The sequence below is a fragment of the Molossus molossus genome, unplaced genomic scaffold, assembly GCF_014108415.1.
Source record: "Molossus molossus isolate mMolMol1 unplaced genomic scaffold, mMolMol1.p scaffold_m16_p_9, whole genome shotgun sequence".
Lineage (NCBI taxonomy): Eukaryota > Metazoa > Chordata > Mammalia > Chiroptera > Molossidae > Molossus > Molossus molossus.
In genome coordinates, this window is record NW_023425403.1 from 34,324,385 (window position 1) to 34,339,096 (window position 14,712).

Here is a 14,712-nt window from a genome sequence, read left to right on the forward strand (position 1 = left end):
ATCTGAATAAAGACACTTGAAACAAAAACACTCAGTATGTGACTTTGGAGTACGGTATTATTAGAAAGGTCTGTCACAGCCAAGAGAAGGAAGGTAGAAAACATAACGGTTATTCCTAGGTCGACATGTTCATCCGCAATGATTGGAATTATTTATTTATATTTTCTAATAAACTTTTATTGATTCTTTTAAAAAAAATTTTACATAATGCTTTCCTTTTCTGAAGAAACAGGGTGACTCAAATTGCAAACAGGAGTAGTGTGTCTACTTATGTAGCCCCAATTTAATGTAGATATTGATTTGGAGTAATGTTTTTCATTTTTAAAACCCTGCAGACCTACAGAATGCCTATCACTTCTGAATTTTGTACAACGATTCTTGGAGCTTCTCAAACCGGTGACAGTTTATGCCAAGCTTACCCTTCAGTTCCTTCCTGTCCCAGCCAAACCTAAAGCATCTGGAGCATGTGCGTGGGCCACAGTTGGTACCAGCTTGTCGATCTGCTCATCACAGACTGAAGATAGCACACCAAAGTAAATAATCTAATTTCTTCAAATATCTAACTGTAACAGATTATAATTAAGGAAATAGCAACATGCTTTAGTAATCAGTGGATATTTTCAAGTCGACAGCATTCAAAATATACCCAGTCACCCTTAATCCTTGAGTATCACACCCCAACCCAATGAGCGTTCCTAGAGATAAGTAGATAAAACCTCAGGAAACTTTCTTATCTCTATAGAATGAAAACCAATTCTTCATAGTTTTCGAAAATATGTTAATATACTTCATGTTGGATTACTTATTACTCCTATTTAATGTATTCTTGTTATATATAAAATGAGAATGAAAATAGTAATAACACACACAATATTGACTGTGGTATCAATAAATTAAGCAGAATGCTTAGGTGAGTGCTGGACATAAATAGGTGCTCAATAAATATTGGCAGTTATCATTATTAGTTGGATCCTCACTAAATCTTTGATTCCTGTGTTTTTCTTGATGCCAGGCTCATTGTATTGCTGTTTGAAACAGTGGGTTAGTCTAGCAGGAATGTGCTATTTACCGGGGAAGATGAAGAATAAGAATACACATTCACAACAAATCACCCCAAAACCTAAACATAGGAATTGAGGCTGAATTATTCTTGGTAGACACCATAAGCTGTGTCAAACACAGTCTCATTTTTGTTCACTATCATGGCACCAGGGAAACATCTGGCTCTTGAGTAGCATAGTTTTCCTCTGTGACATGACATTTCCAGAGTATTAGAATTAACTTTAGCTACAAATAAACTGAATATTATTTGAAGCAATATGCTGAGAATGTTGGGATTGTCAAGATTAAAATGAGTTAAATATGGAAGCAAGTCTATAAATATTAAAGTAAAAAGAATATTTTTGTACATGCCAGTACTTGAGGGTATTTCTACCACACAATTCAGAAGCAGAGTGTTTTAAAGAAGGAAAGGGTGCCCTCTAGTGTCTCAAATATGAACAAAACTGGATCCACTCACATCTCAGATCTTCAACTGAAAATTATTTTACATAAAGATTAGAAAAAAAAAAAGGTAAGAAGGCTGCTTGTATAAGGAATTAGGAATATATTTTATGTCTTTGATGCATTTTTCTTACATTAAACATAGAAAATGGTTGGATGCAAGATTAGATTCAGTTAAACTGATCTCATCTCATGTTACTTAATAAAATTCAGCTCTTCTATCTGTAAAGTCGGCCTCAGCCTTGGGATTGTGACATATTTATAAATATTATGTATGCCAATGTAGAAAATTACATAGATGCAATTATTCTCATTACAATAAAGTAAATGTAATAAAAATATTCACATTATGTCCTTACACTAGTCATTCAACATTTTAAAATAATGTGTTGATTGCACATTATTATCCTTTCAACTGATAACTTCAAAGCTGATATAAGTTACAGTTTCAAAAATATATTTCAAAATGTTTTACTAGGTATGGTCGATATTTCCATGTCTGATTTTATCAGAATAAAGATTAAGATAGTGTATTGCCAAATTTCCCACCTGATTTGAATATATTTCTCCAGAGTTTACTCAAATGGGGTTTACAAAGAAGAACTGCTATGAAACTCTTTCTCCCACATCCTTCCCAGCACCGAGGCTGAGCTGCCTACAGTAAAGATGGGCAGTAAAATGCAGGTTACCTGCCAGGTGATTCTTTAATTTTACATGGTCCCCTGTTGTGAGCTGAATTATGTCCCTCCAGAATTCAGGTGACTGTATTTGGAAATAAGGACTTTAAAGAAGTAATTACGGTTAAATGAGATCCAGTGTGACATGTGGCCGTACGAGAGGAGGCGATTAGGACAGGACACGCAGAGGGAAGGCATGAGAAGAAGGCAGACGTCTGCAAGAGCAGAGGGGCGGCCTCGAAGGAAGTCAGCCCTGAGGACACCTTGGTCTCAGACTTCTAGCTCCAGAGCCGAGAGAACACATTTCTGTCATTTAAGCCCCCTGATCTGTGTCACTTTGGCAGCCCTAGCAAGGAAAACATTCCAGAGTTCTTTTTATCCATGGTGTTGATTTGAAATTCATATTTTCAGAAAACAGGACTTTCAAACAGGGTTTGAGCTCCAGTAAAGGAAACTTAAACATAAAATGGTGATCGATAGTATAAACTTGCAGCTAATGGATACTAAATGAATATTAGCAACCCCTTTATTAGCTGGGGCTGTGACTACGCTCTTACTCCGCGTGACAGTGTCTTCCCTATATCCCCCTGTTTTCTCCTTTTGTCCAGACCGGCCTGTTGCGGCCTCCCTTTCACCAAACCAGTGGGTCTGCCTGACCATGGAGGACAAAGGGAATGGGAAGCCCTCCCCTTTAGCTGCAGTGATCCATCGCTACCCACAGTTCTCACAGTAGATCTGTGTGCAGATAGTATAACTCACATCTCGCTTTAACTTAACTTTATAATAATGGTGCTATGGGAACTTGGCAAAACTAAAACCAAACTAGTCAAGAACATGTCTTCACACTAGTTTAAACCATCACACTAGTATTCAACCATTTAAAATAATGTTCTGATTAAGTTGACAATAATTGGGAGAATCTTTCGCTTGATTTTGATGGTAACACATAGGGATGTCTCAAATAAATTGAGATAGCTAATCAACTTTTCCAAATTAGTATTTTAAAACACATTCTGTTAGACTATATAGAAAATAAAATAGAAGGATATAATAGTCATGCATTCATTAATTTATTCTTCTATTCAGTTGTCATCTTTTCAGAAAAGTATTGTGAGTAGTATTCTCTGCCTCGTATTGGAATACAAAGATGGGTAAGGAGCAATTATTCAATTAGTCTTAGACAGAAGCAAAGAAGTAAATCTGGTCAGGTAACTCATGTAAAATGTGTTTCTGTGTGTGTGTGTGTATGTGTGTGTGTATGTGTATGTGTGTGTTTCCTAGAGTTGCTGTAACCATAATATGAGATAAGATATGTAAAATATTTAGAAAAGTACTTGACACAAATTAAGTGCCTAGTAAACTTGGACAGTAACTTAACCTGTAAAACCCGTTTCTGAACCCATAAAATGAGCAAAATATATCTACAGGATTGAGTGATACACACACACACACACACACACACACACACCCCTATATATATTTGTTTCATATGCATTAACTTATTCAATCCTGATAACTCTATGAAGTAGCTATACATATTATATTAATGTATGTAACATATATTACATTTAATACATGCATATTATATGAGTACAGAATGATTTGCACAAGTTATGGTAACATTAATGAAATATTAATTTTAATTTTTATGTAATTGATGAACTCTGAAACCTCAAAGATACCTTGAATATGAACATCACTGATTTCTCAGGTTTTCTTATTCTCCATGAAATGAGATCAGTATCTAATACTCCTGGAAGATGGGAATCTTTGAAAAAGTGTCTAGCTGGTAATAAAATGCTATTTTTGACAGGACAATTTCGTCCTCATTTTTGGGGTCATCAGTTAAACGTTGAATTGACAGGTTTATTACCCATTTTTGAGTAAAACTGTGATACTGAAACAAATGCATGAAGCTTTTACTCAATGACATCCTGTGGAAAACCTGTCAGGTGTATTGGTATATTACTGAGCGACACAGATTCTTTGACCAAAGTATATTTGAATTACAAAAATCGCAACAAACTTTTCAAATAACAATGGATAAATCTATGCTAGGCCATTGGGAGACAAGTACTTCTAAAGGTATTACATGGGTTGTCACTATTAGAGATTCATTTTCTATTTGTGTATGTGTGTGGAGATTGTGTTAAAAATGTCAGAACAATTGGAACCGCTAATGATAACATGATTTTTACATTAAAAACCTCCCCAAATACGTGTGTGCGTTCTCTCCCTGGAGCAGGTCCGTGCCTCTCACCCCTTCCTCCCTCGGGCACGTTCCTTTCCTTCCTTCTCCTAAGCGCCAAGGCCCTTCCTTTGCCTCAATGTGTTTCCCGAGTCCGTGCAGCTCAGCTGGCTCACTTCTTCTGCCTGTGACTTTTTTGTTTTGTTAATCCTCCCCAAGAACATTTTTCCCCATTGATTTTTGGAGCGAGTGGAAGGGGAGACAGAGGGAGAAAGAGAGAGAGCTGTGTGAGAGAGACACGTCGATTGATTCCTCCTTCACGTGCCACAACCATCTTGGGAATTCAGTCTGCAACCCACGTATGTGCCCTTGCCCAGGAAAAAAGAAAAAAAGAAGAAAAAACAATCTCCCCTAATAAGATAAAAAGCCTCATAAAGTGTTGGATAGATTCGTTTCGCATTAGTGTATATAAATCACTGAATAGATCGTTTACTTCAAAATTAGGCCTCTTTTGGCCACTGCTACAGTCTGAGTGTTGGTAAATGAGCAGAAGTAACATTTTTATTTGGCACATTTATTGAACATCTGCAAGCCTTCTGAGGCTGGTCTTATCTTTTAGTTCCCATCAAAACACAAGCAAACACAAAATAGCACTCTTTACTGCTTGTCTTGAATCTATCAACCCATTTCTAGAAAAAAAATGATGACTTTGGCTCCTCAGAGTTTTATTAGTCTAATAAAAATATTAATATGCTTAATAACTCAAGCCATATGTTGATACTTAAAAAAATACACAGTTTTTAAAAGTAAATTTAATGATAACACTTTCAAAACACCTAATAACAGTCAACAGATATCTTATTTTCTGTTATACTTACCATTATGAAATGTACCAGTCTATTAAAACATACATAAATATATTATCATTATATCAAGTTAAGAAGTAAGAATCAGATTTGAAAATCTGATTTAAAGTGGTACGTCAATCCATTAAATATAGTGTGAAGCAAGCCCATACAGTGCTTAACATTACGAAGTGGAAAATGAGGGCATGTGAACCAAACCCGGGCTTCATTATTACCTGGGCTAAATATTATTGAAACCCTGCCAAGTCCATTCATGTTCAGATTGTCCATGGCTGTTTTTACATTACAACTCTAGAGGTGGGTAGTTGCAACAGAGACTTATTTTTTGCAAAGTCTAAAACATTTACCTGCCGGCCCATTACAGAAAAAAATTTTGCCGGGTTACATGTGCAAGTTCCAAAGGTAAGAGACCTCATAGAAAGACCTCAAGAAAGCTTGGATTCTGTTTTGGGGATACATATTTACAGACAATGTTAACTTTGAGGAGCATCTGGGTGATCATTGAAATTACATGACTGAGAATTTTTCTTTGTCTTATGGTCCTTACCTGGCAGCTGAATAGCTAGAAAATTTTTTCAAGAAAATAAGATGTCCAATGACTAAGAAAAGCTCTATACAGTAAGAAAGTCAAATCAACAGAAATGTATCTAATACATACTTTGTTAGATGAAGACACACGTTATGGTAGGTGGTAGACCAGAGTCGTCGTGTCCAGCCTATTAAAATGTTGGCATTTAGATGATGAACAGAGAGGGCTTTCCTTCCAACCAAGAGGCAGCAAAACAGCAAGAACGTTGTGTACAATGGGTTTGAAGAGAAAGGATTGTTTCAGGTGCAAAAATCTACCGGTTATATAAGCTTAGTTATATAATATTTCTCAACTTCAATTTTATTATCTAACTGGAGAAAAATATCTACCTCACAAGGTAGTTTTGAATAGTAAATAAGCGAATGCATACAAAGTACTTAGCACGAGCTCTAGCAAGGAGTAAAAACTCAATAAACAGTATTACTACACTGTGGGCTAATGATGTGGTCTTGGAAAGGGGGGTATAAATATTCACAGTCCGTAGTAGTGTTTGCTACTATCAAGCATTTAATGTTTTTCATGTGCCAGGTACTTTGCCATGTGCTACAAAGATATTTGTTAAATATACATTTTCCTGAGCTACTCCATTACAGTTATTTATTTCTCTCTCTATTCACCTCTCTGGGTTTCGATTTGGAGAGGCAAGGGCTAACCCTGACTATTTTTGCCTGAGAAGTTTAAAAATATTAAATACAATTTTTCCTAATACTAACTTTTCAAATCAAGCCACTAGATCCCATGTAAAGATTTCAAGCTCTTCATATCCTTGGGGACTCACCACATGTAATTTGTCCATTTGCTCGCAGTGGAGGAGAGTGGGCGCTGCAGACGTCTCACTGTGGCTCCCTTGACGGCCAAGTACCTCCTTTGGTCCCAGAGCACACATTCTTCAGTGGAACTGTCAGGCTTGTCAATCCGCTCAAATCTTTTTCCTTTCATTTGATCTAATTATACGTATTAGTTTACAGTGTCCAAATTTGGAAGAGTAGAAGCAGATATATATGAGTGGCTCAAATGGTAGTTTTAGGTATAATTTAAAAAATAATAAGGCTAAAAATTTCCCTCTTTTGCTTAGGAAATGTCACCCTTTTCCTTCTTTATAATAAATTTAGCAACATCGCAAATATAGAAAGTATATAGCTTAAAGCGCTGCTTGGGAGCCACACTGTAGTCAGTGGACTTCATCTAGGAATTTCATTTTAACATACATGCTACATGAAAATTTAAATATTGTAAACCAACATTTATATTAGAGTATCAAATGCCAATAATATTTAAAATGTCAATGTACAAAGAAGTGAACATTTCTTCTTAACATACATAGGAAAATGCATGTCTAAGACATTTTCTAAGAAAGCTAATTAATCATCATGGTACAACATTTATACTTTAGAATTCAATAAATTGTTATAAAATTATTTTAAAAGGTGGGAACTAGTAAGCCATTAGTTGTTTATTATTTGTTAGTATTTCTGATAGAAGTACATTTTATAGAAGAAGTAAATTCATTAAATTATTGAAAACTGTTGATCATGCCCAGGAAAAGCGTAGTAAATGTTTCCACGAAGCTATCACACAAAATGACATAGTTCATTTGACTGAGTGATGCCAAAATTCAAGTCACTATCTTCTCACAAATGGTCATTGATAACGTCTTTCCTTATTAGTAACCATAATCAGTATCTCATATATCTCTTAACAGACCAATTCTTTATTTAACTCATTCATGCTCATGTCTATGCATTATTTAAGGGACTATCATTTTCTAAAATATTTTACTTCGTTTCTAAAGAGTGTTGAGCACAACTGAGGCATGAATGACCTTCCTGCACTGACCTCTGTACAACCACTGCTGTTATTCTCCCTATCTTTCCTTCACGGATTTTTCTTAAACCTCAAACAGGCTAAACTAATTCTGCTTTCTTAAATAGCCTCTGCTCTGTAGTACACTCAGGCGTTTAGAATGGTCTCCCCAGCAGCACCGATCCCTGCCTGTTTTGTGTGCCACTGCCATTTCGAGAATCTGAGTTTATCTCCTTCCAGAAGTCCTCCCCCACACCCTGTTTTTTCTCCAGCTGCCCCATGAAAAAGGACAAGTTCAGGGTCTCACTCATTAGTTAGTACATTATAGCTGCATGTATAAACACTCCCTCTACCCGAGTCCCATGCTGTGCTCAGCTCTCTGCGCCTCAGCTTTCTTTAGAGAACTGGGCAAGTGTATACGTCTCCATCATCATCACCAGACTTTTAATGTCCAGGCAGCAGACTGTCTGATTTGCTTGCTCTCAAGTTTAGCACAAGAGGAAGTAAATATAAGTAGAATAAAATAAATGACAAAGTTAAGAGAGCACACATGCTACACTAATAAACAGCAATAAAGCGACTACAGAAAACCGATCTTTAACAGCTTTGCTGCATTAAATTTCTATGCAATAAAATTACCCTTTTTAAGTGGACAGCTTGACAAGTTTTGACAAATGTGTAGTCATATCACCACCACAAACCAGAGTTTAATATTTCTGTCCCCTCACGTCCCTGTGCAGCTCATCCCTGCACCCTCTCAACTCCAAATATTTATTAATAATACAACTGCTGCAGTCAAACCTCAGTGCTCCAGCGGCTCCCAACTCAAACAGATTGCTTCTCGAGCAGCTTTTGGGCACGAATTCAGTTGGAGAACCGAGGCTCCACCGTAATTTGCGTTATGTCACTGCAGTTTGGCCTTTTCTACAATTTCGTATGCAGGAGGACTTACAGTACATAGCCTTTGATGCTTGGTTTCTTTTACTTAGCATACTGTTTTTGAGATTCATCTATTTCACTCTTTGCATTTGTCATTTTGAAAGGTTGCTGAGTACTATTTCACTGTACAGATATATCAAAGTTTGTTTATCCCTTCACCAGTTCTTGAGCATTTCGGTTGTTCCCACGTTTTTGGTGATTACGAATACTGTTGCTATGCACAGAATGGCAGTCTTTGTACCAACCCGTATGGAGATGCATAGAAAGGAAGTTGCTGGTTGTATAAGCATATGTTTAACTTTTCAAGAAACTACCAAATGTTTTTTACAAAGTGGCTATACTCTTTTACATTCCTAGTAAAAATATATTAGAGTTTTAGTTTCTATACATCCATGCCAATACCTAGTAATATGAATATCTACATATTCACAATATGTCATGGTTTTAATTTGCATTTCCCTGAAGGCTACTGATGTTTGACATCTTTTAATGGGCTTACTGGTTATTCATAAATATCCATTTGTGAAGTGTAACTTTGCCATTTTAAAATTATATGCACAACCAATGGACACAGACAATAGTTTGGGGAAAACAGGAGAGGTGGGAGTGGGGAGGAGGGCATCAATGGGGGGAGGGGAGGATCTGTAATACCTTCAACAATAAATAAATAGGCTAAAATTATATTTTTTATTATTTATTTTCAACAGTCCTTTATGTATTTTGGAAATATGTTGTTTTTCAGACATATGTTTTGCAAATATTTTCTTTCATCCTGTAACGTCCTTTTCATTTTATTAATGGTAACTTTAAAAATACAAAAGAATTACCCTGGCCAGTTTGGCTCAGCGGTTAGAGCATCCGCCTGCGGTCCGGAGAGGCCCGGGTTCGGTTCCCGCTAAGGGCATGTACCTCGGTTGCAGTTTGTCCCCGGCCCTGGTTGTTCGTGCGGGTGGCAGCCACTCGATGTGTCCCTTTCACATCGATGTTTCCCTCTCTCTCTCTTCCTCTCTCTCTCTCCCTCCCACTCTGTCTGTACAAAAAATGGAAAAATGTCCTCGGATAGGATTAAAAAACAAACAAACAAACAAACAAAAAAAATACAAAAGAATTTAATATGGATGAATAACAGCTCAGTTTTTCAATTATATGATTCTCGTAGCATCCTAATAAATATTTGCCTAGCCCAATGAAACAAAGATTTTCTCCTTTATTTTTTCTATAAATTTTAAATTTGTAGCATTTCTGATTAAATTTTGTTTCTATATTTGAAGGAATATAGAAGAATTATAGTTGGACAATCTATCTCCTCTGCAAACAATGAACATGGTATTCCACTATCATCTTGCAACCTGTGTTGCCTTGAAAACGAACTGTCATTTAGCTGCTGTTCCTTTGATGGTACTGGTTTTGCTTCCTGGACACCTTTCAGTTTTTCTCTTTGTTATTAGTATCCTGAATTTTCTCTACAATATTTCTAGATGCATATTTATTTTCATTTATCCTGATTGTGATTTGTTGAGGTTTTTAAATCTGTGGAGTGCTATATGTATCAGAAACTACTCATGCTCCACCTCAAAATCTCTTGGCTTCTTCACCCCTGGGGTCCTTAGCAATGTTTTTCCCACACCAATAACTGATGTGTGTGGTCTCTACCTATGTCATTCCTTCTGCATCCTGTCCCATAAAATTCCATGGCTCTATTCAGTACCTTTAATGCACAACTAATGCTCTAAAAGGCTACATTTTGGCTAATGGGATATAACAAAGAACACGCTCTGCATTCTTTGGAACACTAGCAATTGTTAAATGATTCACCACAGTTGGCGATAGTCACTCAGAATGGAACTTCTGAACTGAGTAACTGATTTGATAGTCCAGTGGTAATATAGATACCATTGGTTGTTGTAGGAAACATGGCAATAATCCCTGTCATAAAATGTCAATAAAATCATTAAAATTTTAACCTGTTTAATGGGGTGCAGTTAGAAACTGAAGTATTGAGATAGGCAGCAGTTTTTGCAGTTAATTTGTATGAAGGCAATAATAAATTATAAAAATTTTAAAGATGGCTGGCTGCTGTAAATGAATTGCTTTGTTTTGTCTTTTGTTAATCCTCACCTGAGGATATTTTCTATTGATTTTTAGATAGAGTGGAAGGGAGAGAGGGAGAGAAACATTGATGTGAGAGAGACACATCAATTGGCCACCTCCCACAAGATTCCCATCGATGTGGATCAAACCTGCAACCCAGGTATGTGCCCTTGACAGGGAATGGAATTGGTGACCCCTGGATTGGAGGGCTGATGCTCTAACTGCTGAGCCAAACTGGCTGGGGCAACATTGACATTTTTGCCAAAAGAAATATTAGGCCCAGAGAAGCCAAAAGGCAACTCAATGCATATGTGAAAAATCAGAAGGTCTTGTCTACAGCTTTGATACACACTTGAATCTCTTGTAGTCACAGAACAGATGTGCTGAATGTCTTTCCTGGAATCTTCTTGGATTGCAAAAGAGCCTGATAATAGGTGGATAAAAAGAGGATTCTATTATTGGCATAAATAATATGTATATTTAAAAAAATTTCATCCTAGGAGGAACTGCAGATAATGTCACTATCAAAGACTTAAAGACACATAAGACCCTTCTCCCCAGCCCATAAGGTTCTCATACCTTTTGGACATTGCATCTTTGCTGCAGCAGGTCTCACAGCCTTCTCACCTGGTATGCTGCTTATTGATGTAGAACATACATTGACTTCAGTCTCCATCAACGGGGAGATAACAACCAGTTCACATGACACTGTACAACATTTGAATCGTCCAGGACAATATTTATTCTTCTGCTCTCTGTCATAAATGAGTCTGCTGGCTGCATTATCCTTTTACATTCCACAAAACATTGTAGTTGTCCACTGTATTCATGATAGTTTACTAATTGGAATTTAGATGTGGCTAACAGTGATAAGTACCCTTGGAGGCTCTGTGTAGATAAACGTTTCCCGGAGGATAGGAGATGAAAACCTAGGCAGAATCAGCCCTGGCCGGTTTGGCTCAGCGGTTAGAGCTTCGGCCTGCGGTCCAGAGAGACCCGGGTTCGGTTCCCGCTAAGGGCATGTACCTCGGTTGTAGTTTGTCCCTGGCCCTGGTTGGTTGTGCGGGTGGCAACCACTCAATGTGTCCCTTTCACGTCGACGTTTCTCTCTCTCTCCCTCCCTCTCCCTCTCACTCTATCTGAACAAAATATAAAAAAAAAATGTCCTCGGTGAGGATAAAAAAAAAACAAAAACCTATGCAGAATCAGTCTGTTACATCAGGGAAGATTTCCGGAGTCCAGCGGCCTGGGGTTTGCCCAGTTTAAAGGTGATGTGATGTGTTGTACCTCACACTCATTACGTCTAAAAGAGTCAGGATGTATCTTTGACTGTTGGAGACAGTCCATACCACACTTGGATGTCCACACTTGGATGTTGGGGACCGCCTATCCTACAGTTGAGAACACTGCTTTAATCCCCTATTCAGTTTCAGAAACCTGGCTTCAAGGGGCCTGAAAATGAGAGGCAGACAACAGCCGGTTGACGGCGTGAAGATAGAATTTTACAGATGTGATTCAAGAGAAGGATTTCAAAGTGGAGAGATTATCCTGGACTACCCAGGTGAGCCCAAGGCAATCACATGAGTTTTAAAAGCAGAAGAACATTCCCAGTTGTAGTCAGAAAAAGATGTGGTGACAGAAAACATGTCAGAAATTCAAGGTTGTTAGCGTTGAAAACGGAGGAAGGGGACAGAGAGCCAGGGGATGTGGGTGATATCTAAAATCTGAAATTCTGACCTACAGAAATATAAATGATATATTTATCTGTTTTAAGCCACTAAATGTGTGGTACTCTGACATAACCGTAATAGAGATCTAATATACTGACTATAAGATGGACATACATTGGACAGAGATTCTTCTAATCCAAGTAAATATAAATTAATTAATTTTTTCATTGACTCATTTAACAAATATTGATCAAGTGTCTTCTATGCATAAAATGCTTAATGGTTACAGAGATTTTAGTACTGAGTGAGGTAGACATGCTTCTTTGCTCTTGGAAAGGTTAAAGTTCAAAAAGGAAAACATCAATCAAATACTTTCAAAAATATAGATTACAAACATGATACATTCAATGAAGGGAAAGGAAAGGTAACTTTGGGAGCATATGATATGTCAGCTTAAATCTGTCAGAAAAGCAGACAATAAACATGCAAAAGGAGGAAAGGATGTAAAGACTATGGCAACCTTTAGGAATAGTGTAGTCGAAAGCTCTGAATCGGGAAGAACAGTGTTTGCAGAAGGAAAATCTTTTTTTTTTGTGGCTGTGAAACGGAAGACAAACGGAAGGACGAGAAGCTGGAACTGAAGTGTGGTGAGTCTATTACCGCTATCATTACCGAGTAGCAGAGTCTTTCTCTTACATTCTGCTTTTCAATTTTAAGATAATTTGCAATATCACCACAGAAATGGAAAATTGAATTTTTGTTACTACAGTGAAAGTGTGATTTCCTCATATTACTATTGTTCAGAACTCTTTTAAATGAGAAACAAATCTTGCTGGTTCCTCAGGGCTACACATTAATAAAAATATTAATAAATATGACTACATGAAACTATCAATTTTTTATGTTTACAGTTTTTATTTGGCAGATAGAATCTAAATTAATGTATAAATTAAAGGAAAATAAACCACAAAACCAATAAATTTTAAGGTGTCACTTTATTTTAATATGAAAGATAATGCTGTTTAGGAAATATTAAATTTCCATTCAGTTCAGGAACTTTAATGAATGTCCAGGATCTTTTAAATTTGGCATATCTATCTTTTCTAAAAATCTGTCCAAGACAGTTTAAGATTAATGGAATTTCTTTGAAACCGTCCTTAAAATATATTTTTAGGTTAACATCTAGTATGGTTGTAATGGAATGGTTGTATCAGTATATTTTAAATTGTAATTCTAGGACTAACTGTTTTAGAATCACTAGAGTAATGCCATTCCCAATTGCACAGAAATTGTAGTTTCTACAATTTAAACATTTTAAAGTACCAATGAGCTATTTTAGCATTTAAAGTAGAAACATATTTTTCACATTTTTTTTGGTGAGATGTGACAAAATCATTTGCTACTTTTAATGTTGCTAATTAAGATGTGCTTATTTGTAATGGTAGCAGAATTTAACTGACAGGTAGGGTAAGCAATGGGTTTGCTTTAGAAATTCAGCTAGCTGATGATCAAGTTCATGCTTCCCCAGATATTTTCTCTCTTTCCATCAAAAATAGAAATCCCTAACTTTGGATGCAGAAACTTTAGCACATTATTTTTATAATTCCCAGAAAATGATTGCAATAGCCTTGGACTTTTTATGTGCTATTCTTTAGCCAAAAGTTAAAGTTTAAAATTGTTTCAAAGAAGAATAGATATTTCCACAAACAATATTATTTGAAAATAACATTGCTCATGTAAACACAATTTATGACTAACAAGTAACATAAAATGCTAGATTCAATTTTATTAGAACTAGCTTAAGAAATGAAAAAAAAATTAATTATTTTAAATATTGGTGTACATCCTAGCTTAAACTATTTTCCAAAATAAGATCAGGAGACATGGGGTTCTCGGTGGTATCATTTTGTAAATAACCCCAGGAAATAAATTCGAGAATGCAGAAAGACAGATATACGAGAAACCAAAAATGTATTGTTGAGTGGGTGTTTTGTAGCCCAAAGAAGCTTGATCCTGCTTCAGACTGGTCTACCCATGAAACACTCTCATCCTGTCCTGGTCAGCGGTTGTCCTAGGCAGGACCTAACTCTGTCACGTTCCCTGGTACACTCTGTCCTCATATCTGAGAGTACTTTCTCAGGCACTCGAAAGAATAATGGTGAAAATCTCAAGACAGAAAACACACTATTTCCTGTGGAACTGAGGTGAGCTAGCTGCTTTCAGGCTACATTCATGGGCAACTGGTTTCTCAGTGTGTGTGGTACACAAAGTTTCACCCTGACAGTATAAAAGGGAGACAAAAAATACATAGCAGAATCTAACCTTGCACGACTCATGTCTACTTCTGTTCTACCCTAGGTGGAGTCTTTTGTAGAAGTTTCAAGAA